This window comes from Triturus cristatus, chromosome 12 (genome assembly GCF_964204655.1).
Source record: "Triturus cristatus chromosome 12, aTriCri1.1, whole genome shotgun sequence".
NCBI classification, from domain to species: domain Eukaryota; kingdom Metazoa; phylum Chordata; class Amphibia; order Caudata; family Salamandridae; genus Triturus; species Triturus cristatus.
Window position 1 is genome coordinate 89,310,226 of NC_140595.1, and position 24,559 is coordinate 89,334,784.

Consider the following 24,559-nt stretch of genomic DNA (forward strand, 5'->3'; position numbering starts at 1 on the left):
GTATCAGAGTGCTTTACAGAGATTGCACAACAATATATATAAGAAAAATACAGGGTAACATTTTTCTTATATATATATCCAACAGATGATGTAGTAGATGGATGATAAAGTTCAGGGGTGGCGATTAGAGGGGAGGGATCAGGTATTTGTTGAGCAAGAGTAATTTCTGTTCTTTTTCTGAATGATTGCGTGCGACATAGTTCCTGTGGCAGGGCATTCCAAATTCTAGGTGCATTCTCAGAGATCAGACTTCAAGGCCTCCTGATGCTTAAAATGCCTTCTTGCATGAATTATGCACTAGGGTTCTTAGATAACCTAGAACGGGTGAACATTAGCCTCTTTCTGAACTGCTGGTACTAATCACACAAGCGTAGAAGGAATGGTAGTCGAGTTTATATATCGAGGCCAACCTTGGTGAATATAGAATATTTGTGAGCTGCTCAATTACGAGTGATGAAAGAAGCACATTTGTAGTTCTTATTTAAGCTTTTTTTAATTTTATTTTTTTAAGTCAGAAAGTTCCACACATCAAGCCAGTTATTTGGGGCCTAAATAACTCTATGGCAGTTAAGTAATCCTTGTAAGAAGTACTGAAGTAGTCCACAAAAAGAAAGGCACGAGCTCAATGAAATGCCAAGCTCTTCATTTTTGGGCTTCAGCTTTCAGAGGGTACCAAGGTCAAACAGTCAAGGCTTGCTCATGGAAGGTGGTCTGGAAAGGAACGCCTGGTTCTCCCGGAACTCAATTTATTCTTTTGGGAAAATAAGGAATAAGACTAAATTCACAATTAAGTAAGTCTGACTATTACCTTTGGGAAGTCTTATGGCATGATCACTACCTGTAGTAAAGCTTGATGATTCTTTGTATAGTTAACTTTACTGGAGAGCCATGCACCAACAGCATGGACAGAATAATGGAAATTGGATTTAGGCAAATGTAGCGTCTGGTGTCAAGCAGTCCAGTTCCTTATAGGGATGCAGACAGTGGTTTATTGGGGGATTAATGAAACATAGCTCACATTATGAGGTTTCAATCAAGTCCTGGTTTAGAGGTATAAAATGGGAGTCGAAAGCATTTATGAGCTTCCGGGTCATTCAGCGAAGTCGAGGACATAGTCGCTGGTCTGAAGAGGGTGAGAAGCTATAGCAGCATAGGAGAGCACATGGCTCTCAGAAAGAAGCATAGATGTTGGGTTTTTGCATCATAAAGTCTTGGTATATTGTTAGTGACGTGCACCTAACAGGTACGCACCGCTGAGGGGACAATACAGTGTCAGTCACAGGACGAATAGTAAAGACTGCTTCAAATACAATGCTTTGCAGGACCAAGTGGTGAGAGAAGTCTGGAACGTACGACTTGAGCACCACAATTCTCTCATCACACCGCTGAGGCCCGCAGTGGTCAGTTCCTCTGTTCGTGAAGAAATCATCAGACTGGGCTTGGTAGCTGGCACTCTTCTCAGTTCTCTGTGGTGTTCCACAAAATGAAGGTCTGCCATGCAGCACAGTGTCAGCTGCCACCAGCACTGTGCCACTCCTGAGCTGGGGTAGAGGCTCCACATGCCTAGCAGTCTCTTGCCTCTCTATTTCAGGGTGCAGCAGCAGAAAGTCTCCTTCCTCAGTCTTGAAGTTTAGTCCAGATCACTACAGGGAGGACAACCAATTATTCTGCCCCTCGTCCCTATATTCCTCTACCCCAGTGCATAAAGCTCTTCTAAGTAAAAAATGAATATTTGAGATTTCTAAGGGGTCAGCTTATGGACTGTGGCCTGTCAGTTGTCCTCTAATCAACTGGCCACTCAAACTCAAAATCTGACCCCAATGTCTGGAGGGCGCCAACTCTTTCAAAGTACATTTCCCTCCAGAGGCTACAAAGACGTTCACGCTCTGAGTTTATGGGTCGGGGTGTAGATGACCTTTGCCCAATCATGTGCTGCTGGTCTAGTGCCTTGCCAGCTGAAAGCAGATGCAGGATTCCAGGATTGGCAGGCAGATCATCTCTTTTTTGCAGTGTTTGACCATGTCCTATACCAGAGTCACTAAGTGTCACCGCTCTTAAGAGGGTAAAACAAACAGCCCTGGGCAAACTTAAGAGTACTGGCTTATGTTCCAAGTTGCTTTGTAATTATTCACTAGCACAAGGATTTAAAAAGGTGTGAAAAACACTCAGCCAACAAGCCAGGACATGCAAACCCAGCACAGCAAAATGTCAGCACAGCAACATTTTCCACTCAGTGCAGGGCGATCTAGGAGCTGGAAAACTTGGTAGAGTCCCAGGTTTCAACAATCTCCAAATGTACAATCTCCAAGAGGACTACTCGAGAGTGCAAGCATTTCTTACAAGTTAACAATCTGTAACTGGAGTTATACAATCTAAAGAGTGGGTAGTCACAGTGTAGACAAAAAAGCAGACGTTTGGTGTGAAGGGGTGCCAGCCATATCCTAGTTCAGGAAGGGATGGATGTGGCACGACCGGTTAAGTCACCAGGCTGCACAAACGTAGGCAGACTACACGTCACTAAGCACAAGTCCAGGGAGATCAAAACAATAAATCATTCCCCAAAGCAACCCCAAAACATTCTTGGCAGCCAGCAGGCCCACATCAGCTTTCATAGGCACTGACTCCAGGTGTCACGCATTGCAAGCTAATCTCACACATTTTGGAAGTCAGGTTAAACTCTCACTCATACCAAGACAAATGCCACCGGGTGGGACAGGCTAGAAACCAACCTTTAGCAAGCATTGGCAAAGCCAATAGGCCTCGCCAAGACCTATTGGCTTTGCCAATACGGTTAGCCATGTTGTACACCAGCGTCGCTCTTGTACAGCATGGCTAAAAGTTAGAGTGGGGTAAAGTAGAGTGGTGTGGAGTGTCGTAGAGTAGGGTGGAGTGTTAAGGAGTGGCGTAGAGAGTCATACAGTGTCGTGAAGTGGCGTAGAGTTGAGTGGCGTGGAGTGTCATGCAATGGTGTGGAGTGGCATAGTGTGTCTTGGATGGAGTAGGGTGTCACGGAGTGGAAGGAAGTGGAGTAGAGTTAAGTGGTGTAGAATGGAGTAACCGTAGCGTGGAGTGGTGTAGAAGGTATTACACAGAGTGTTGTAGAGTAGAGTGATGTAGAGAGGAGTAGACTGTCGTAGAGTTGAGTACTGTAGGAGAGTGAAATTGCATAGAGTGGTGTAGGATGTTGTAGAGTGAAATGGCATAGAAAGAATTGGTATAGAGTGGCATAGTGGAGTAAAGTGGAGTAGTGTGTCGTGGAACAGACTGGAGTAAAGTGGCATAGAGGGAGTTGAATAGAGTGGAGTAGTGTGTTGTACAGTTGAGTGCTATAGAGTGGAGTAGAGTGTCAGGGTGGAGTAGAGTTTAATGGAGTACAGCGTCACAGGAGAGTGTTGTGTCGTAGAGTGGAGTGGTGCAGGGTAGTGTGGAGTAGTGCAGGATAGAGTGCCGAGGTGTAGAGTGCAGTGGCATGGAGTGCAGTAGAATGGAGTGCAGTAGAATGGAGTGCAGTAGAATGGAGCGCAGTAGAATGGAGCGCAGTAGCGCAAAGAAGAGTAGATCATAGTGTAGTGGCATACAGGGAATTGGCGTAGGGTGGGAGAGTCAAGTGGCACAGAATAGAGCTCTGCAGAGACACAGAGTGCAGTGGTGCATAGTACAGTGGGGTAGAGTGCACTGGCGTAGAGTGAAATGACAGATTAAAAGTATACAGCATATAAACCAAAATGTGTGGAAATGTCATCACCTAGTGTATTGATTTGTTTTGATCGTAATGAAATATTTGTTTCCATAACACTTCAGAATTACAAAGAATTTGCTTCATTTGTGCTTTCCATATTCTGAAATATCTGCACAGTTTGTTTACAGACACTTATATTTTGTTTTGAGCTAGAAAGAAAAAATAACATCCTACAGCACACCCAGAGTAGCAAGCATGGGCGAACGACCTTTACAACGCGGTCATTACACTGCAATACATTTACATCGCGGTCGTTACAACGACTTGCGCTGGATGGCGCTATACACTAAGGAATAGTATGATTTACTATTCGAACACCTTCCCTACGGTTACGTAGGCTGGAGCTGGAATAGTAAATCATACCATTCCTAAGTCCAGCACCCTGCAGCGCAAGTCGTTGTAACGACTTGCGTTGTAATAACTGCGATGTAACGTACCACGATGTAAATCATCGCGTTGTAACGTCACACATTCGCCAGCATGATGGTCACATAAATCTTATCACTTTGAAGGCAGTGAAAGAAAAGTAAACACTAAGCTCCTTGGAAGACGGAGCCTAACATTTGACCTCGGTCTTCGAATGCACAGCAAATGTGACAAGATAAGAACAATATTTAAAGACCTGATTAAAGAAATTCAGTACTAGTGGAAGAATAGACTAAATAGGGTTTGGGCAAGGGAATGGAGGAACTCAAGCTGGGCAGCCTGAAACAAATAAAGCCAGCAAATAGAATGCAATCAAATGTGAGTTACAAACCACATAGCCAATGGTACGCATTGTGCGGAATGCATTCCCAGGGAAGCTTTCCAAATGTCCACAAGCTATTGTCAGCAAACTAGACAGCACAGCAGTCATGTAGGCTTTGGCCTAAAAACGGTTTGTTATAGTTTTAGAACCCTTCTGAGTGTAGAGATTACCTAGGAGCTGTAGATGCTGACAGAAGCCCTCCCACCACAGTGGCCCTCCAACAGAACTCTGTGGGAGCACAGCCACTTTAGACCCACTAGTTGAAATCTGCAATACTTGGGGATAAAGTGTGTCCAATTGTATCCTGAACACCTGCATATAATATCCATTTAGTTCAATTATTACTAATGCTCCCAGTTTTATGATTTTTAAAAAAAAAAATTTTTAACATTTCTATCTGTATTTATCCGTATTTATTTTTGGGCCATCTTATTGGTTTTTATCCGTATTTATTTTTGGGCCATCTTATTGGTATTTATCCATATTTATTTTGTGAATAAATGAAGTCACAAAATGGTATAGTTCCACATTTATTTAACTGATAAACATGCACTCATACTTGCTGCCTTCACATTTTAGCAAATTGAGCAGACAAGTATAGCAAAACACTCCACCCACACATAAATATCAGCATTATAATACAAATATATGTTAATATATGCCTGTATTCGCATCCGAAGAGCGACTACAGGAGGAAGGTCCTTCTCCTACCTGGCCGCCAAGACCTGGAACTCCCTCCCGACCGACCTGCGCCTGACCCAAGACCACCTCTCCTTCAGGAAGAAGCTGAAGACCTGGCTGTTCGAGCAGTAGCGGCACCCCCCCTACCCCCAGCGCCTTGAGACCCTACGGGTATGTAGTGCGCTTTAGAAATGTCTTTGATTGATTGATTGATTGTATTTAGCGAAACCTAAACCTGTTTTTTTAACTTCCCATTCTATCTATCTGCTCAGCTGTTGATCTGGAAAAAACAAAAAACAGCATAGAGAGTTTACCACAAGAAGCACCATTTTCTGTATTTTTCTGCTTTTAAAAATAAATACAAATAGAAAACACGTTGTTTTCTGTCTGTATTTATCTGTACAAACAGAAAACTGGGAACCTTGATTATAACCCAAGAATATGTTTAAGTAAAGTTCTGGAGTGATTTTATTCATTTTATAATTAATTATCATTTCAGTCCTGTCACATTCGGGGTCGAAGGATGTCCGAAACCACATACACTGATATATTCAGGCACTGGGTAGATTCCTTTAAATCCAACAGAACTGGAGAAAATATCCCAAATATACTACTGTAAACTGTTATCTTCTGGGGACCACCTTAAACGTAATTCATAAAGGAAAATTTTACATTTTATTTCGAACCTCTTGTACTCTCACCTTACCTAAATAGTAGTGCATGTTATTTATCGATTCTTGAATCACAAGACCAAAGTATTACAAAACAATTGAAAATCATTTCGATTTAAATATTTCTAATCAAACCAAACGCAGCCCTCTCACTCTCAAATCTCCTGTGTCCCGGCTCTGCCAGCGATGTTAGCGTTCCCTCACTCGGATTAGCATCAATAGATCTGTCCCTTTAATGGCCAACCTGACTGATTTGCAGTCTGCTTCTTTGACAGACTTGCTTCGTCAGTTTAGCTTCAACCTTCTCCATTCCACCAGCGCCCTCTGACCGGAACGCCATCATTTATCATGCCCCAACACTCGCAAACCCACATATTTACTCCGTCTCCGTTACCTCATTGCCAGCAATAGAGACAGCGATCACTTCCGCGTCCTGGGACTTTACGTTCTAGCTTTGACCAATCAGCGCCTGCTTTGAACACTCACGCCGCCGAGTCTGTTCAGCGGTCATCTTGGATTGGGAATGTTCATGTGCATCGCGGTAGAAGTGCTGTGGGTAGAGAATGTTTTATATGTTAATTAATCATCATAGTTTTCCTCACCGTAGCTGGCAAGTTTGCCAGATCCATGCGTGACTTATCCAGGGTTTTTCCTTTGAATTCTAGGAATGTTGTCTTGTTTACGCCCATATTAAACAGGACTACACAATATCAGAATTGAAAGGGAATATGTCTGGACTGCAGGAGCACATCACGCATGGACCAGGGAAACTTGACAGCTCTGAGTAATACTACACCGTGAGATAGGTCTTCCGTCTCCAGCATGTGTGTTTACCCCATTTCAAGCAAAACCTATATTTGAGGAAGTATGCATCTTTGAGCATAGTTTTAATTATTCGCAGGCCCTCTCTCTAATGTACTCCTGCAATGATTGTTTAGTAACTTTTTTGTGAAGCTCTCTAATGCCTCCAGAACAAAGAAATCACAAAAATAAATATGTATGCCACCAGAAGCTAAATACACGCAGCTGTGTAAATGACAGCACAAACATAACGGAACAATTACTTTCGAAAATGGTTGCTAGCAAAAAAAAGCTTTGCGAATAGGCCCTTAGATTGTATTATGTATGCTCATTTAGAGTCTACACCGAAAATGTCCTTTGATCACTGTACATGTTGTTGCAAAGTCCAGCTTATGCTAATATATAAACTAATTTTACTTCAATGTGCAGCCTTATGTCCCTCCACCACTTCAGATCAGGGACTGAAGCCTCCTATTACACTATATACTAATGTAAAGTGACTCCTAGTAACATTGCACACATAGGTGGACATCTCCTTGTGGGAGAGTACATATAACATTTTTAAAGGTTATTATTCTTTAAAGAAATATTACACGTTTACACATCAAATTAAATGTGTATTAAATAAGTAATTTAAATACATTCATACAATTTATCATGTGTTTTTAAACATAAAAAAAATCCAGTCCTCACTAACATGGTCTTAGACAATCTTAGAAAACTCTCTAAGACTTAAGTGGTAGCTGTGGAGAGCAGCCTTCAGGCTTAGTCCAGAAGGAGTGTAAAGCAGCTTGTTTTACCAGTATTTAATCTTATGGTATAGGTTAAGTGAAAAAGAATCACACAGTGTAGTTATAAAAATGTATATTTTATTACAAACACTCACTAACACTTTGTATTTTTTCCTACCTGGAGATACAAACACAATACTTACGAAATAGAACTCATAAATATCACAAATACACAGTGGTCTCCAGGGGGAACCATATACTAAAATAGTGGAATGTGAACCATGACTCAAGACAAGAATGGACCCAGAAGACGTAGAAGAGCCGGGGACCCAAGGAACCACCCAAAGTGAGTATCTAGGAACCCCACGGAGGTCGTGTGCAGAGTGGGAACACGACTGCGTGCTCAATGTTAGTCGATGGGTAAGTCGCGGTTGCAGTTTTAAAGAAAAAGGACGCTTCCCAGCAAACCTTGAAGACACCCCATGGAAGATGGAAGGTTGGAGAGTCACCCCACTCATGGATACCCCAGGAACCAGGATACCTACACCATGGAAGCCGGGTGCATAGGTGTCAAGTGACGTCGGAAACTGCCGTAGACCACAATGGAGGACTTCAGAAAAGATGCTGCTGGAGAAGAACACAAAGGAGTCTGGAACCCAAAGGTGTATTCAAGATGAGAGGTACCTTCAAGCAGAGGGGACAGAGTCTATGCCACTCAGGAGTGACCAGGAGGCACGGAAGAGGAATGCCCACCAATGTTGGAGATGCAGGAGAGGTTGACAATGCCCTTACAGTTGCAGCTGTAGAAGACCAGGAGCCGTTTACGAGCTATCCCACGTCGGATGTCAGGAGCCAGGGAGGCAGTGTCCGGCAGAGGCACCAACAAGCCTTGGCAGCGGCAAACAACGAAGTAGATGAAAAAGGTGCAGTGTCGGGGCAGCAAGGTCCAAGTGACTCACCACAAGCAGGTAAGTCAGAGCAGGTCCCGAGTAAGCAGGAAAGCCGACCAAAGCCAAAGAAGGCCCTCGAGTGGACCCACAGGCCGAAGGCACAGGAGTCGCAAGAGGACCTCGAGCAGCTAACCAATGAAGAAGGCCCATGGTGGAAAGAAATCAGTGAGGGCGAAAATCTTGGCTGCAGGAGTTGCTTGAGGTTGGAGCTTCTTGGAGCCTGAAGATCTCTGGAGGAGAAACAGGCGCGGTGCGTCCATTGGGGCGTGGGGGCGTAGCCCCCCCGCCTGCCCACGCACCCACCCGCGCCCGCAGCTCCCTCGGTGTCTCTGAACTTAGTTTACTTAAGTTCAGAGACGCCGAGGGTGGGGAGAACTCAACTGACAATGCATGTCAGTCAGCATGACGTCGGACCGTGGGCGGTCCAACGTCATGTTGACTGACAAGCATTGTCAGACCAGGCAGCACTGCAGCACAAGTGCGCATGAGTGGGCATGGTGAGCTAGTTTTTAGCCCGTGCCCAGTCATGCGCACTTGTGTTTTCACGGATTTGCGCATGCCCATTAGGAGCCCCTCGGTCTCCTAATGGGCAGGCCGTGGGCGAGGAGTAGGCTGTGCCCTCAGCCAATCCTGGCGCTGCAGCAGCGCCAGGATTGGCTGAGGGCTTGCCACTGCAGTGCTGACGTGACGACGTGCTGTTCAACTTCCACCCAGTTTGAAGAGGGCAGAGGCGGTCAGGTAAGAGGGGCTGTAGGCGCCAACGAACGGACCTGAGGCGGCGCGGACGTGCTGAGGACCTCAGGTAGGATTTAAAAAAAAATGTATTTTAACACTCCCCACCCCGCGCGACACCCCCGCGACATCCCCCCCGCGACTTCCCCCACCACGTGCGACTTCCCCCACCACGTGCGACTTCCCCCACCACGCGCGACTTCCCCCTGCGAGCCGCGACTGTCTAATTTACAAGATGTACCTGAAGAACATGTCAACTTGTTGCATTTTACTCCGGCTGTAGTATAATCTTAGGGCACGTATTTTGATTTACTACTTTAGTCCGCTAGCTGTGCTAACGCCAACGTGCACAGGGTATCCTATCAGCTGGTTGCACTTTTACTTCAGGCGCCCCATCGTGACGGGCTTTTGTGGCACAGTGTATAGCCAGTGATTCTTTTATGGGCCTTCCTTTACCCAATATTTCTCAGAGTTAGAACTATATTTTCACACACCACAGCTCTGAAGCAGAACGAGACAAACTTTGCTCGCTATTTCCAAGCTGTACAATTTGAAAATAAAGCGCTAGCTCCGAGAAATATCGGGTTACATGAATTCACTCTGCGCAGCATAGGCACTCGGCTCGGCTCCACGCCAGCTCAGCCCATCAAGATACCACCATCTCTGTTGCCAATCCGCAGCGCCACTTCAACAAAAGATTTCTGCTTGTGTTGTGGATGAACTCTGATTTATTACAGAGGTCTAGTTCTTAATTTTCAACACCGGCTTGAGTCTGCAACGTAGAGGCGATTTTTGTCTAACTTAAAGACGAGCACAACTACCCTTGTTATACCTCACAAATGGCTAATACTTGCCTTCCAAAACATTTGTATAGCTTTAGGGGCCTGGGACAATATGAATTGTAACACTTGGAGGAATGTGAGATATAGGTGAAGTATAAAAATAGCAGCGTAAAAACAAAAAAATATATAGCAGAAAACTTACAGACTTCCAGGACGCGAAGAGAAGGGAGGCGCGGAGCTGTTTCTGGAGATAAGGCAGATTGTTTAAAGCGCTAGCGCATTAATTAGTGGCTTCAATGCCGTGACATTCATCTCAGGTCAGGGCGGTGAGGTAAAAGTGGCTTTGACATTCTGGAAGATTCAGACGCCAGTACTTATAAACAGTTTGGTGAGCAATACTCTAAATTCTCATTTTAACATTTCATGTCTGTTTTCTTTGCTTTATTGATCATTTATGAATAAATTAGATAGCTCTAAATTGTTTTTCAATTGATTTATTAATGTATTTGCTGCTTCAAGTTTATATTCCAAAATGGAAAAAAGACCAACTTTTGTTGAACGTCCCGGTATTTGTTAATAACAGTGTGGTGAAAATACTAAGCAGGTGGAACCTCAATTGAGAATAGATTAGGTGAGCACCAGAGCTGTCAAGCTTATACATTTCATGTTGTGTCTTTGCATACTGGTACTCGTAGCTGTGATGATTAATTATACATTTCGGACTACAAGTCCCAGAATGCACATTACAAAAAAAAAATGCTTAGCTATTCAAAAATGATCCCAGGAAATCTGAGAATGTTGTTTTTAACTCTGCTATGGTTTTATTGCTAGAGTAGACCCAAACATTCTCGACTGTCACAAGAATCATTTACTCACTTCAGGTAATATCACATACTAAAATGCCTTTAAACAAATAGTATTTACACTGGGAATTTGGTGTTTTTTCGTCTCCGATTTATACACTTTGTAAATAATAGATTATAATGTGTGCAAAAATTGGTTTTGCTCCTATTTGGATGCATTTTGTACATTTAGCGAGGAAATGAAAGTGTCTGGACTAAAACTGGAGTTTGTGTAGTTTGCGCTTTACTCCCAGTGTTAAAATTGCATAAACACACAAACACTCTCTTTATGTGTTTTCCAAAGAGATCCTTTTTGTTTGAAATATATAAGGCCGCATGCCACTCTCAAAACATTTGTAGTTGTAAGACACATTTGAATGCTAAGAAGTGTTGCCCCGGAGGCGTTGGTGGTCCTTTCAGAGGGCATGGATTACAGGTCGTGTAGTGCGAGGTGGTAGCAATAACTGCGGGCACATATTAGAGTAAGAATTTGGAGACTGGGGTGAGGCACGGAATGGCTGAAATTAAAAAGTATGGTGTTTTTGGATGGACACCGGCTGACCTGGACTAGTGGGTTTCAGGCGTAGGGGATTTTGCGCTCCACCACACATTTTACGCCCCACTACTTTCAAATGTCACCAGCCGCCCCTGAGGAGAAAGCCATCAAGTCTTGGCAGTGGCAAGTCGATGTGGTGCACAGGGTTCTGTTCCAGCGGTTCCGACGAGGAATACTGGCCTCAAACTCGGTATGAAGACAGTGCAGGTCTCGAGGGAGTGGCAGAACCACCACCTGCGTTGCTGAGGCTTTCGGAGTCTGTGGGAGCCCAGGATCAGCAGACTGGTCAGCTGCGTTGTAGTGCCTGCAGTTGCAGGGGAGTGACTCCTTCACTCCAAGGGAGATTCCTTCAGGTATCTTGGATGTTCAGAGGCCTTGTGAAGAAGCTGTATGGACCACGGACACAGACTTTGCAGAAGACCAGCAGGGCAACAATACCAGGAGCAGCAGGAATCTTCCCTGGTGCAGTCTCGGTTCCCAAAGCGAAGTCCAGAGTGTCCAAATGGTCGAAGTTGAAGTGGTATGTGATTTGAATCTTGCCCCATGATGAATCTAGGGACCCACCCAAAGGTAAGCCCTAAAGTACCCTTAGGAGAGGGTTGGGATGATTCAGTTGTCCCTCCCAGAGGAGGGGCTGGACAGTGGGGAGAATACTCCCATGTCCTTTGTCCAGTTTCGCACCAGAGTGGAAGCTAACGGTTCTCTGAACTTGTTTGAACTCTAGTATGTAAGGAGGGCACCAAATGTGCCCTTCAAGCAATCTGAGTGGCGCTGGCAAGCGCCCCCACCCTGCCCCAATACACTAAATCCTGTGACAGGAAACCTATTGTCCTTCCTTCCCCTGTTCGAGCTTGGCTCAGCAGCAGGAGGGCAGAATTGTCTCTCTGGTCGGCAGCAGCCATAGTTTGCTGTCCGGGTCTAGAAGTCTGGTACCGGGAGCACTGAATGCTTCCCAGAGGAGCTTTAGAGTGCATGGAATCATACCTCCCATACCGTTTATGGTGTGGTGTGAGGGTACGATTCTAACGTGTTTGATACCAAACATGACAGGGTTCGTTACAGTCAGTTTAGAGATGGTCATCGCGTAATGACGCATAGCCACTCTATACGTCTTAATGGCTGATGCACTTACAACCCGGGAGAATGGACTCCAAAGGTTGTTGGGGTGCTCTGCTCATGCAGGGGCACCTTCACACGTAGGACTCAGCAGCTTGCCTTCAGGATTGAAAGGCCTGCCTTAGGGGTGACTTATAGGTTTTAAGTTTAGTGACCTCAGATACAGGGAAACCTATATCTGTTGTAAGTAGTACTAGCACCAGCTCACACAGGCTGCAATGGCAGGCCTGGGATCACAATTTGTGTGGTCTCTCATGGGTGGCACAATACATGCTTCAGCCCATGGGAGACCCCCGGTGTACCTATGCTCTGGGTACCTTAGTACCATATACTAGAAACTTACAAGGGTACTTCAGTAGCCAATCTGGAGTGTACCTAAGTACTCACCATGTCCAATTTAGGGAGGAAGAGTTAGATTAACAGAATTAACAACTTATTTGAGCTTACATTAATCAGCTCCCAAACGTCTGTAAATCTTGAAAATAAATGTGTAGAAAAAACCACTAAGTATTATTACAATATATTTATTTAGTCATTTAAAGGAACAATCATTAGATGGATGGTTTGGGCACCACTGCCATGGTCTATATCTACTGAATAATGGGAATTGTCCTTAGCTGGCCCTTGCCACTTTACGTGGGTGAGTTGCTATAGACAGTCCTTGTGTACTTTTAGTGTACAATCCTTATGGGCCCTTGACAACACCTGTTGTTATTATTATTGAATTGCAGGCATTGGTGTAACCAGGTTTTGGACTCCAATTGATCATTGCATGAGTGATGAGGTGGGTTTAATACATTGCTCCCGCCATTTGATGTGCAGACACCACGCCTGGGCAACCTATTAGGTCCCGATTCTAAGTTCCTTGTTTTTATTCTGTAGGGTCACTTCACCCGTCCCCTTGTCCTGAGGAAGATCCGCATAACTGAGGTATTAATGTCCCTCTTTTGCCGATAAGCCGGATCAAAATGTCAACGCTACCCCCTAGCGCACCTGGACCAATTTACCCTTCCCCGTTACCCCTGTTTAAAGCCTTAAGGAAACTCTCCATACAAATTAAAATGAATAATTTGCATGTGGCCAGGTTGCATCTAACTGTTTATTGATTATCAGTTTTGTACAGTCTTGTAAATATATGCCCTTTACTTTTCTACACACTTTGAGCTGTCTTGACTCCTATATATACACTTGAGCACTCCTTCTTACACGTTCCTTAGAACATTTTCCTACCTTCTTGACCCTCTAATGATTGTTCCTTTAAATGACTAAATATATTGTAATAATACTTAGTGTTTTTTTCTGCACATTTATTTTCACGATTTACAGACGTTTGGGAGCTGATTAATTTAAGCTCAAATAAATTGTTAATTCTGTTAATCTAACTCTTCCTTGAATAATTGGTCCAGGACCATTGTTTCTTTATAATTACCGATACCCAGGTCCAGGGACTTTTTGGGAATACCCCATTGTTTATAATGGCTACCTTGTGCAGGGGATCCCTGCAAGGGTTTTGTGTTTGTTAAATTGTCCAATTCGCTTGTTGTTTGTATCCGTTTTGTTTCAAGAAATGTCTGAAAAAGAAACATTGACCTATAGTGAGGAGTACATAGATCACCTACTACAAGCACAAGGTCGTATTGGTTTTCTGGGGAGAGCCACACCGAGTATCGATTTCTCTATGAATGAAAAGATAAATCAACTTGAGAGATTAGAGAAAAAGCAAATCCGCACAAGCTTACATGGACATGTACTAACCAAATATCTACAGTCCAATGTAAATCCAGTGGGATTAAGAGTGAGAAATGGACCTGCCATCTTCATCAACAACCTGAAATTCAGACAGAATTTCAGCTTTGTCTCTAATAATTGCTCCAGGCACTGGATGGTGCTGGGGATTGAGTCGGCACTAGAGGAGGTACAACGTCTCATAAAGGAATTTGCTGACCTAAAAAAAGAAATATCTGATAAGGCACTTACAAACGCAAAAGAGGCACTAGAACGACTAGAGAGAACTCTCAAAGATTTTGATTTGTACACACAAACTACAAAACTAGACAAACTAGTGAAGGATCTTAAATTCTATGATAAGAACACCACCTATCCTTACCTACAAGAAGGACACTACATAAAGGACTCACAAGGGAGGTTCTCAACCAGAGGGAGAGGAGGGTTTAGAAAGTATACTACCTTCTCCGATTCATCTGCTGCAAGTGGTTCAGATACTGAAGCAGAGGGGCCAAGCACCAGTACAGGCACGAATAACACTGGCCAGAGATACTTAGAACAACAACCACCTTTTTTGTTGGAAGCACCATGGTTGGAGTACAGAGGGAGAGGTCAGCCCTGGGGGAGACCCAGGGCAACGAGAGAACTTACCTGGAACACGCGCAGAGGGGGGGGGCAAAGAAACAGGTACACTCTCAACAGGAGACACACAGGGACATCCAGACCCGCCGCCAACACTACAGGTAGTAGGAAATACACTAACTACGCCAAAAAACCCTATTGTGAGTTAATCCTCATATGATTTGAAGCCAGATGAACAAAAAATCCTGGAGAAAGGTCTATCATTTGTACCTACTACACTACCTAACAATTTCAATCTTAAAATGGAATTACATCAGTTTTTTCGTAAAATACGGTTAAAACATTATTTCCACAAAGTCCCCTACCAACCCACCTTTTCCTGTACCGGCCTTCGTCCTCCACCCAAATTTGTCCCACCGACTCATCTTATGTCACCCAAGATCATGGCATATGAACAGGTGGTAATGCGTGATATCACAAAAGCCCTTTCCCGTAGGCAGTATGCCAAGTGCAATGCCACACGTTCGGAACGTATGGCACTCACAGTTCTCAGCAATAATGCTGAAATAGTAATTAAGTACGCTGACAAAGGGGGTGCTATTGTGATTCCAAATACTGATGATTACAAAAAAGAGATCCTATCCCAATTAGGGGTAGAAGGTAACTATGAAAACCTGAGATCAGATCCCACTAAAGAAATTATGGAGGCCATCAAACATATCACACTTGAGGGTCTTGAGTCTGGTTTTTTAAGTGCACATGAGTTTGACTACCTGAATAACAAGTATCCGAGAATCCCGACCATATATACCCTCCCGAAAATACATAAAAGGATGCATGATCCACCGGGGAGACCCATAATCTCGGGTTGCGGCTCCATTTTAGAGCCTTTATGCAAATATATAGATGTATTCCTTAAGCCTAACTCTGAGAACACCGTTACTTACCTAAGGGATACCATGCAAACAATTCAACTTGTGGACGATCGCCCATTTGATATGAATTGCAACCTCCTGGTCACCATGGAAATCATATTCCTATACACGAACATTCCCCAGGGTGAGGCATTGAGAGTGATGAGAGAAGTTCTGAACAAATGTCCCAGGCCACACAGAGTCCCAACTGAATTTATCATGAAACTCCTTGATGTAGCCATGACTAAAAACTTCTTTAGCTTTCAGGGTGACTTCTACATACAAACAAAGGGAGTTGCTATGGGGGCAAGCTTTGCGCCCAACCTAGCAATTATCTTCATGGATGTATATGAACACAACTACATCCTGAGCGAACCAAACCCTACAGTCAAGGTATAGAGCTATGGCATTGGTACATTGACGATGTACTACTGATCTGTCAAGGGATTCAAAACCTACTTAAGGAATTTCACTCTTGGTTGAACAACTGCTCCAAGAATATACATTTCTCTTTAGACTATAGCAATTCCACAGTAATTTTTTGGGATCTAGCTATAAAAGCAGAAGAAGGTAAACTTTATACCAGCCTTTATAGAAAGGAGAGTGAATGCAAGACTCTCCTGCGGTACTCGAGTCACCATGCACACACCCTTAGGGACAATCTGCCCTTTGGGCAATTCCTAAGGTTGCGATGGAATTGCTCCATAAAGGATGACTATTTCATAGAGTCAGCTGAACTTATGTCACGTCTGACTGACAGAAGCTACCCGCTCAGACTATTAAAAAAGGCGCGAAAACGTGCATGGTTCAACAATAGAGATTCCCTTCTGGAACCCAAAGAGAGAGGGACTAATGATCAAGACAGGTTAGTTTGTGTGACTACATTCTGCACAAAGAGCAATACCATCAGGAAAATTATAAACAACCATTGGCACCTGGTGACAGATGAACTTGGTGGACTACCACCAGCCTTGCATGCGTTCCGCAAAGGCATGAATGTAAGGGAACATGTTGTGAAATCCCTATTACCCACAAAATTGAGAACTTCACAGATGACACTATGGAACATCCCACCCGTGTAGGGACATTTTAAATGTGGGCAATGTAGAGCGTGTCTCATGGCCAATGAATTGAAAACTTTCACACACAACAACTACAAACACACATTTCAAGATCACACTAACTGTAACTCCAGCGGTGTACTCTACGCCATTTCCTGTCCATGTGCTTTTGTATATATAGGACAAACAATACAAAAAGTAAAGTCCCATATCCTGCAACACTGCAGTCGTATACGGTGCCAGGTACAGGAAGCACCCCTCGTGGAACATTTTACATCATTTGGACACACACCGGAGAGCCTATGTTGGTGTGTAATAGAGAAGGTACACCGAAACCCCAGGGGAGGGGATTTTTGTAGAGTTCTGAGCCTATGCGAGTGTAGATGGATACATCGCTTTGATACTGTAGCAAGAGGACTAAACGAATACGAGGAAATCACCAGACAGGTGTCCACACCCAGCAATGTTTGTTGACAATAGGCCCTGTATGCATAATCTCATGGCAATCTCCTGTGTAACACATATTGTTGTTTAACCCAATCCTGTTTGCTGCTACTGAAAATTGGCGTCCTATGCCTTTAGATGTGATAATTTACTGTTTGTTTTCTTTTTTTAAATGTCTGTATTTATGTTCAATGTGAAGTGCAATTGTGATGTCATATGTGAATAATTGCGTACCACTAGGTTGGTACTTCGTCTGTGAATATATCCAAGCTTCAGCACTGGTCGCAAATTGTCTATACGCACTGATTCCTAAATCTGGATTGTGAAACTGCACTTTTTGTTTAATTGTACACTGTCAGTTTCAAATACTCATTGAACGATTGAGTCTATCTTAAATATTAGAATGGTGACATTGCACCTTGAGGCGTGTTGTAATTACATTGAAGACACCACCAAAAGAGGAGCTGGCTTGTTGCTTAATTGGACATTGTCGGTTTTAATATACATTGAACAATTGTATGTATTTACAAATATTAGAACTGTGACATAGCACTTTGAGGCCTTCAGTAGTGCTGTAGAAACTGAGAACTTATTGAGTCTTTCGATCCTTTTTACTAGTGTGTGGTTGACACCGCCCCTTTTCAAGGCCACCGCCCCCTTTCTCTCAGTATAAATACTCCTGTGGATTGCTGATCAGTTGGCAGCTACCGCGATGGAGTAAGGACGTCGATCAGATCGTCTCCAGGTAATTCTCTTTCACAACCGACCACCACCTAGGAACGCCTGGCGCTCCTTAGTTAGCATTTTAATTAGAATTCCCTCCTTTTTTCTAGTTGTTAAAATCATGCTGTGCCCTGGATTGCCTGATTCATTCAGCCAACTTTTGCCACAAATACGGATCTGAATATTACGTTCCATGGATGGTTTGGGCACCACCGCCATGGTCTATATCTACTGAATAACGGGAATTGTCCTTAGCTGGCCCTTGCCACGTTACGGGTGAGTTGCTATAGACAGTCCTTGTGTACTTTTAGTGTACAATCCTTATCTACTCTTGACAACAACTGTTGTTATTATTATTGAATTGCAGGCATCGGTGTAACCAGGTTTTGGACTCCAATTGAGCATTGAAAGAGTGATGAGGTGGGTTTAATACATTACTCCCGCCATTTGATGTGCAGACACCACGCCTGGGCAACCTATTAGGTCCAGATTCTAAGTTCCTTGTTTTTATTCTGTAGGGTCACTTCACCCGTCCCCTTGTCCTGAGGAAGATCCGCACAGCTGAGGTATTAAAGTCCCTCTTTTGCCGATAAGCTGGATCGAAACGTCAACGCTACCCTCTACCGCACCTGGACCAATTTCCCCTTCCCCGTTACCCCTGTTTACAGCCTTAAGGAAACTCTACTTACAAATTCAAATGAATAATTTGCATGTGGCCAGGTTGCAGCTAACTGTTTATTGATTATCAGTTTTGTACAGTCTTGTAAATATATGCCCTTTACTTTTCTATACACTTTGAGCTATCTTGACTCCTATATATACACTTGAGCACTCGTTCTTACACGTTCCCTAGAACATTGTCCTACCTTCTTGACACTCTAATGATTGTTCCTTTAAATGACTAAATAAATATATTGTTATAATACTTAGTGATATTTTCTGCACATTTATTTTTGCGATTTACAGACGTTTGGGAGCTAAATAATGTAAGCTCAAATAAGTTGTTAATTCTGTTAATCATTGTTTCTTTATAATAACCGATACCCAGGTCCAGGGACCTTTTGGGAATACCCCATTGTTTATAATGGCCAATTCAGGGAGGAAGCACGGAGACTGGAGTCCTGATTAGCAGGATCCCAGTCAGAGTACTCAGGAAGACATAATGACACCAGCACAAAGTGGGGCTGACCATGAAAGCAGATCCTACTTTCCTACAAAAAAATTATATATATATATATATATATATATATATATATATATATATATACATATATACATATATACACACATTTCTGCACCAGAAATGCGACGACTCCAGTGCTAAAGGAAACTCCAAGCACTTTATTTCAAACATTGGAGACAGGCAGGCAGTCCACCATTAATCACTTGCCAATAATCCTTACACGTTTCAGCTTTCCCTCAAGCTTTGATCACAGGTAGGCATTCATCAAACTGATATAAGGGTCACATGCTTAACTAGCATATGTCAGACTACCAGATTGGTTGTAGTCCACTAATTACTGTGTCCGTTTTTGATGAGCACATTTTCACACTTTCAAAGGATTTCAATGAACTGCATTCTTGTTAGTTTGTTTTGGGTATTTTTTTTTTATATATATTTTTTTATAGAGTTTTATATAGCGCGAACTTGACCCGAATCGGGTATCAGAGCGCTTTACATAGCACCAGTTGCGTTACATTAGGACACATTCATTTTTGTTAGGCACGGGGAGATTAAGTGATTTGCCCAGAATCACAGGATGTTCAGCATCATCGCCGAGACTCGAACCCAGTTCCCCAGATTCGAGGACGACCGCCCTAGCCGTTAGGCCAACTGCAGTTCCTAATGTCATTAATCATGTATAAAAACTGTGCAAAATAAATCACGGGATTGTGTCGAGGAGAAATTGCAAGAGGAGGTGGGCAAGGAATGCAAGCAGAATATTTAATTCTGCTTGCTGGTGTTTAAAAGATTCAAGCACGCACTTGGAGAGTGAAATTGTACAAGGCAAGTTCACAGCACTGATTTATTTTGCACATTTTGTATACATGAAAAGGCTCTATCTCCCATTTCTTCTTTCAAGTCCTAGGCAAAGTGAGCAAGTATCGGTGTGACGAATGTAGGTTTCTACTAAGGGAATGCCAGTGAAACATATCTTTAATCCTTGCCGGACTGGGGTGAAAAAGGGCCTTATACACTGTATAGAGCGCCTTAAAAATAATGCACTTTCTGATGGGGAGCCAATGTAGTGCCCATAGTAGCCGAGTGGCACCTGGGAATGTCAAGAGTAATTCTAGCAAGCGGATTCTGTGCTACTTGGAGTTTGTTCTGATGTTGGAGTCCAGATAGAGCGAGTTACAATAGTCCAAGCTGGACATAACCAGGGCTAATGAAACCTGCTTACATGCAGGCTGAGGGCTAAGAGGAAACATTTTTCTGAGCATCCTTATGATCCAGAAGCAGGATACCACAGTGCGATTGGCCTGGGCATTGACTGTGAGCTCAGAACACTGCAAGATATTTGGCCTTCTCCATGGGATGGGACATGTGCCTAAGGTGCCTGGCCACCAATTACTACTCCAGCTCAATAAGCAAGGGCCAATGAGCAGCACCTCGGTTTTATCACCATTTAATTTCAGAGAGTTCCATCCCATCCAGTCTGCAACTGCTGACATGCGTTGAGAGAACGTTTTCTGCCGTGGTGGCCGTGTTCTTGGGAGCTGACACAATAATCGGTATGTCATCGGCGTATGATAACACTTGCATTCCGAAGGCCTCAAATATATCCGCAAGTGGTGACACGTAGGGGTCAAAGCGCATAGGGCTTAGTGATGAACCCTGCAGCACTTCACATGGCAGAGAGAAAACCTCTGAGTAGTACTGCTGTACCATCACCCTCTGTGAGCGATCCCTAAGGAAAGAAGACAGAAAGGCTAGGGCTTGATGTGTGGTACCCATGTCTTGAAGGCTCTCAATCAACAGCAAGGGCGAGATGGTATCAAACGCTACTGATGGATCCAGAAGTGCCAATGCCACACCTTGTCCTTCACCCACTAAACGCCTAATGCAATCTGTGGCTGAGATCAGCTCAGTTTCAGTTCCATGATGCTTCCTGAAACCGAACTGAGAACTTCACAGCCATTCCTGCTGTTCTGCAAATTCCATCAGGTGGATAGTTAGATGTGTCTCTAGGATTTTAGTAGGACACAGTAATTTTCACACATTTTACTGTCGTAGTTCGTTATTTTAAGAAGGGGCCTGATCACTGCCTCCTTCCATCGCCAGGGATACATCACGGAAAGTATAGCTTTATTCATTAAATTGAAGAGCAGTTGAGCCACGATGCTGACAGCTGTGTATAGGATCGCTGCAGTACAGGATTCCAGAGGTGACTCAGATTTAGTATTAAGGATGTATTGTTCCACCATCTTAGAAGTAAGGGATGGGAACGCCGAGAGTAATTTAGGCTCTTGGTCCTTATACTCAGACGTCTTGGAGGGTGCAGGTTGACGTTCTCCACCCGAGGTTTGCTGTGCATGTGGATTAGAGGATTTATGCATTCAAAATCATCACAGATGTCAATAATTTTAGATTGAATTATATCAGCTAGCTGGTTGCAAAATGTTTGTGAACCTTCGACTTTTCAGCAGCAGGATGGGTGGAAATCTGATGGACCACCCTAAAGAGTTATTTGGCAGAGGTAGCCTTTCAATTTTCTGGGTACAATATGTAGATTTCACCTCAGTCAGGGCTAATTTATATTCCCTAATTCGATTCCTATAGATCACCTTTTCTTTCTCTTCCTGAGTTTTCCCCCGGATTCTCTCTTGTCGGCGACACGCCTGCTTGACTGTTCGGAGTCTATCATTATACCAAGGGGCTGACGGAGAATGCCTCTTTTGCTTAACTTTCCTAAGGGGGGCTAGCCTGTTGGGCGCCAACTCCAGACACTCTGCAAAAGCATCAGCACCCTTGTCTACATCCTCCGCAATCTCAATGGGTATGCCATCCAGTGTTGGTCAAGGCTTCAACCAAAACCCCTTTCCAAATTCTTGCCCAGGTCTTACTCTTAAGGGGCTGACAGCTTCAAGTTGTAGAGGGGGAATTAAAAGAAAACGCAACTGCGTCATGGCCGGAACAGCTGAAGGGAGTGACTAATTGATAGGACACCCTAGTATCATTAGAGAGTATACCATCTAGGGTGTGACCTGCCTCATGTGTGGGAGCTGACACCAGTTGAGTAATTCCCACGCTGGACAAGGTTTTGATAAGTGCTAGCGAGTCTTGGTTGTTGTTCTCTTCAAGATAAAAATCAAAATCACCCAAGATGGTCAGGCACCTATTAACGCAAAACGTTTCACCAAGGTTTCTTAGCTCATTTAAAAAAGGGAGTTTGGGTCCTGGAGGTCTATATACTAGCAGACCAGTAAAGGAACATGTGGCTAATAGTATAAGCTTATAATGTAGGGCTCCACAAGTCTTTAAGTCAAACCCAGATTCCAACAAACATTTATACTGAATTTTATACACAATAGCCAAACCCCTTCCCGGCCTAAATGCCCTGTCCACTCTTAGAATTGAGTAATTTGATGGAATGGCGTCAACTAGGTCAGGTCCAGACCTTTCATTGACCCAAGTATCAGTTAAAAAAAACCCAGTCAGGGTCCCATGATGCCAGAAAAACACAAACTCCAGCTTATATTTTATAAGTGAGCACGGATTTATGAGGAAGCTCTTAAAATCAGGTCTGATGTAGGGTTAGAGCAACCTTCAGCTGTGTCCAGAGTACAGACTAGTTGGGGATTTCCCTCCAACCTGTTAAAGCCCAAGCCTTGTGGAACATTCAACTTATAACCACAGGTCAAACAGCAACATATAGTACAAGAGGAAGAATCCCACATACCTCTTTACTTCAATAGGAGGTTTCTAGAGTATTTAATAACTGATGCCTGCTCCCCATTAATCCGACTAGGGTTTAGGGCGCAGTCTGGACGCGAACGGGCTTGCCTTAGGTGCACCCACTGAGCGTGTCCGCTGCGCGTCCACATGCACATGGTCCTTAAGTAGAGTCTAGTTAACCACTAGAACGCTACCTGAAACCCCCACCCCCCCACCCATCCCAGAAGAGAGCAGCTGCCTGCTTCGCAACAATCATGCCCTTACGCTCGTGGCAGACCAGGGAAGAAGGAGGAAACCAGATTAAAAGGTCAGAAAATTAATAGGTCAGCAAATTAATTTAAAAGAAAAGGTGTTTAAAAGAGAAGTGACACACATAAAATTTCTAGAAAAGTGTACTGGATGGCACTGCTTACCCCCATTAAGCGGAATAATAACCTCTTCGTCTCTGCACCCCACTGAAAGCCTAGAAATAAAGGTTAGAATGAATGTTCCATTTGCATGTATGGTTTTATTTAATTTTTTCGTTGACATCTTGATATTGGACCAGCAGCTTTGATGTCGACGCAGTTCAGGGTTGACGCTGATCATTCCTTACGTCAATGTTCCGCATGCTTTAAACACATTACAATCAAGGGAAAGGAAATTAATACTGGGAGCACCATTTTGCACCCCACGACCATCTACGGAAACAGGAGCATGACTCTTGTCATGCAGAAGATGAGTCAAGGCAATCATCCCTAGAATGGGCGACAATGTCCAGAAGGTGATGAGACGGTGGGTGCAAGGCCTCAACTAAGACATTTACATGTATAGCTTAAATATCCGCAGTCCAGGCTGCAAAACGTAATAAGCATTGTAAACCGATTCCTTTCCACTGCAAACAATTATTTTTTTAAATATATTTAAACAGAGTATAGTTGGATTATGTTAGCAGACAAAGGTAATGATGAAAATACTTGTGCATGTTTGTCTCCTGAAATTCTTACAGCACCTGTGGTTTCAACCATAGATATGTTAGAGAGTACAGAGTGTCATCTTTGATTCACAAGACTGTGCAGAAGGAGTCTAAAAGTAATCAGTACTTTGTATAGTATCTTCTTGCAAATCGATAAGGCATAACGGAATACTTTTTGGTACAGTAAATCAGTAAACTAGCTACATAAGAGCACAACAGTGAACAACAATTGTAGTAGTCAGCGGAAGGCAATATAAGAACAGAACAAACGTCAGGATGTACTAATGCTCAAATCGAGGTATTATGGAGGTACTCCATTGTTTGTGTGGGTAACGATCTAGGTGGCTAGATTGTCATGTGCAGCAGAATAATGGAACAGTAGAGTATGCAGTAGACATGATGATCATCTGTGCTATTACATGTGTGTACAAATGTACAGGTACCATGACTGTCAAGTAGGCCTTGGAACAAGTGAAATAGTGTACAAGTAACAACTGTCATGTGCACCAAATTCACTTACTTGTGTACATATGGCACGATTTCCACATGCACCGCCCTCTGCAGAGTCTATAGGAAAATAAACATTACGTGGCAGCCCACTTCTAAGAAATTGTTGCTGCTACTTTTTAAAATGTATCTCCTTTGGTACTTACATTACAAGGAAAACCCCAACTCATGTCTTGCACACCCACTTCCCACCCTCGCGCTTGGGGATTATGGGTTTCTTCGACAGTTTGTTTATGGTATAGTTTTTTTAAAAAATGGGTTTGAGGTTTTCACATTACGCCCCATATATATGGTACCATTGGATTGATCTGTCCCTGTAAGGGTGCACTTGTCTCTTCACTGTCACTTCAAAGGTCGTTCGGTGTGCTTGAACCAGTGTGCTAAGTGCAGCATTGCAGG

General features: G+C 43.5%; 1 protein-coding gene across 2 annotated transcripts in view; it reads right to left on the minus strand.

Annotated features, from left to right (window-relative positions):
- GBA1 (glucosylceramidase beta 1) overlaps positions 1–6,348 on the minus strand; it is an 85,344-nt gene extending 78,996 nt beyond the window's left edge. Inside the window, exon 1 of one of the 2 annotated variants that reach the window (XM_085639878.1) lies at positions 6,234–6,348. The gene's annotated coding sequence lies outside the window, so the exon portion shown is untranslated. The other variant, XM_085639879.1, reaches the window with a different exon arrangement.
- Between the last annotated feature and the right edge of the window lie 18,211 nt (positions 6,349–24,559).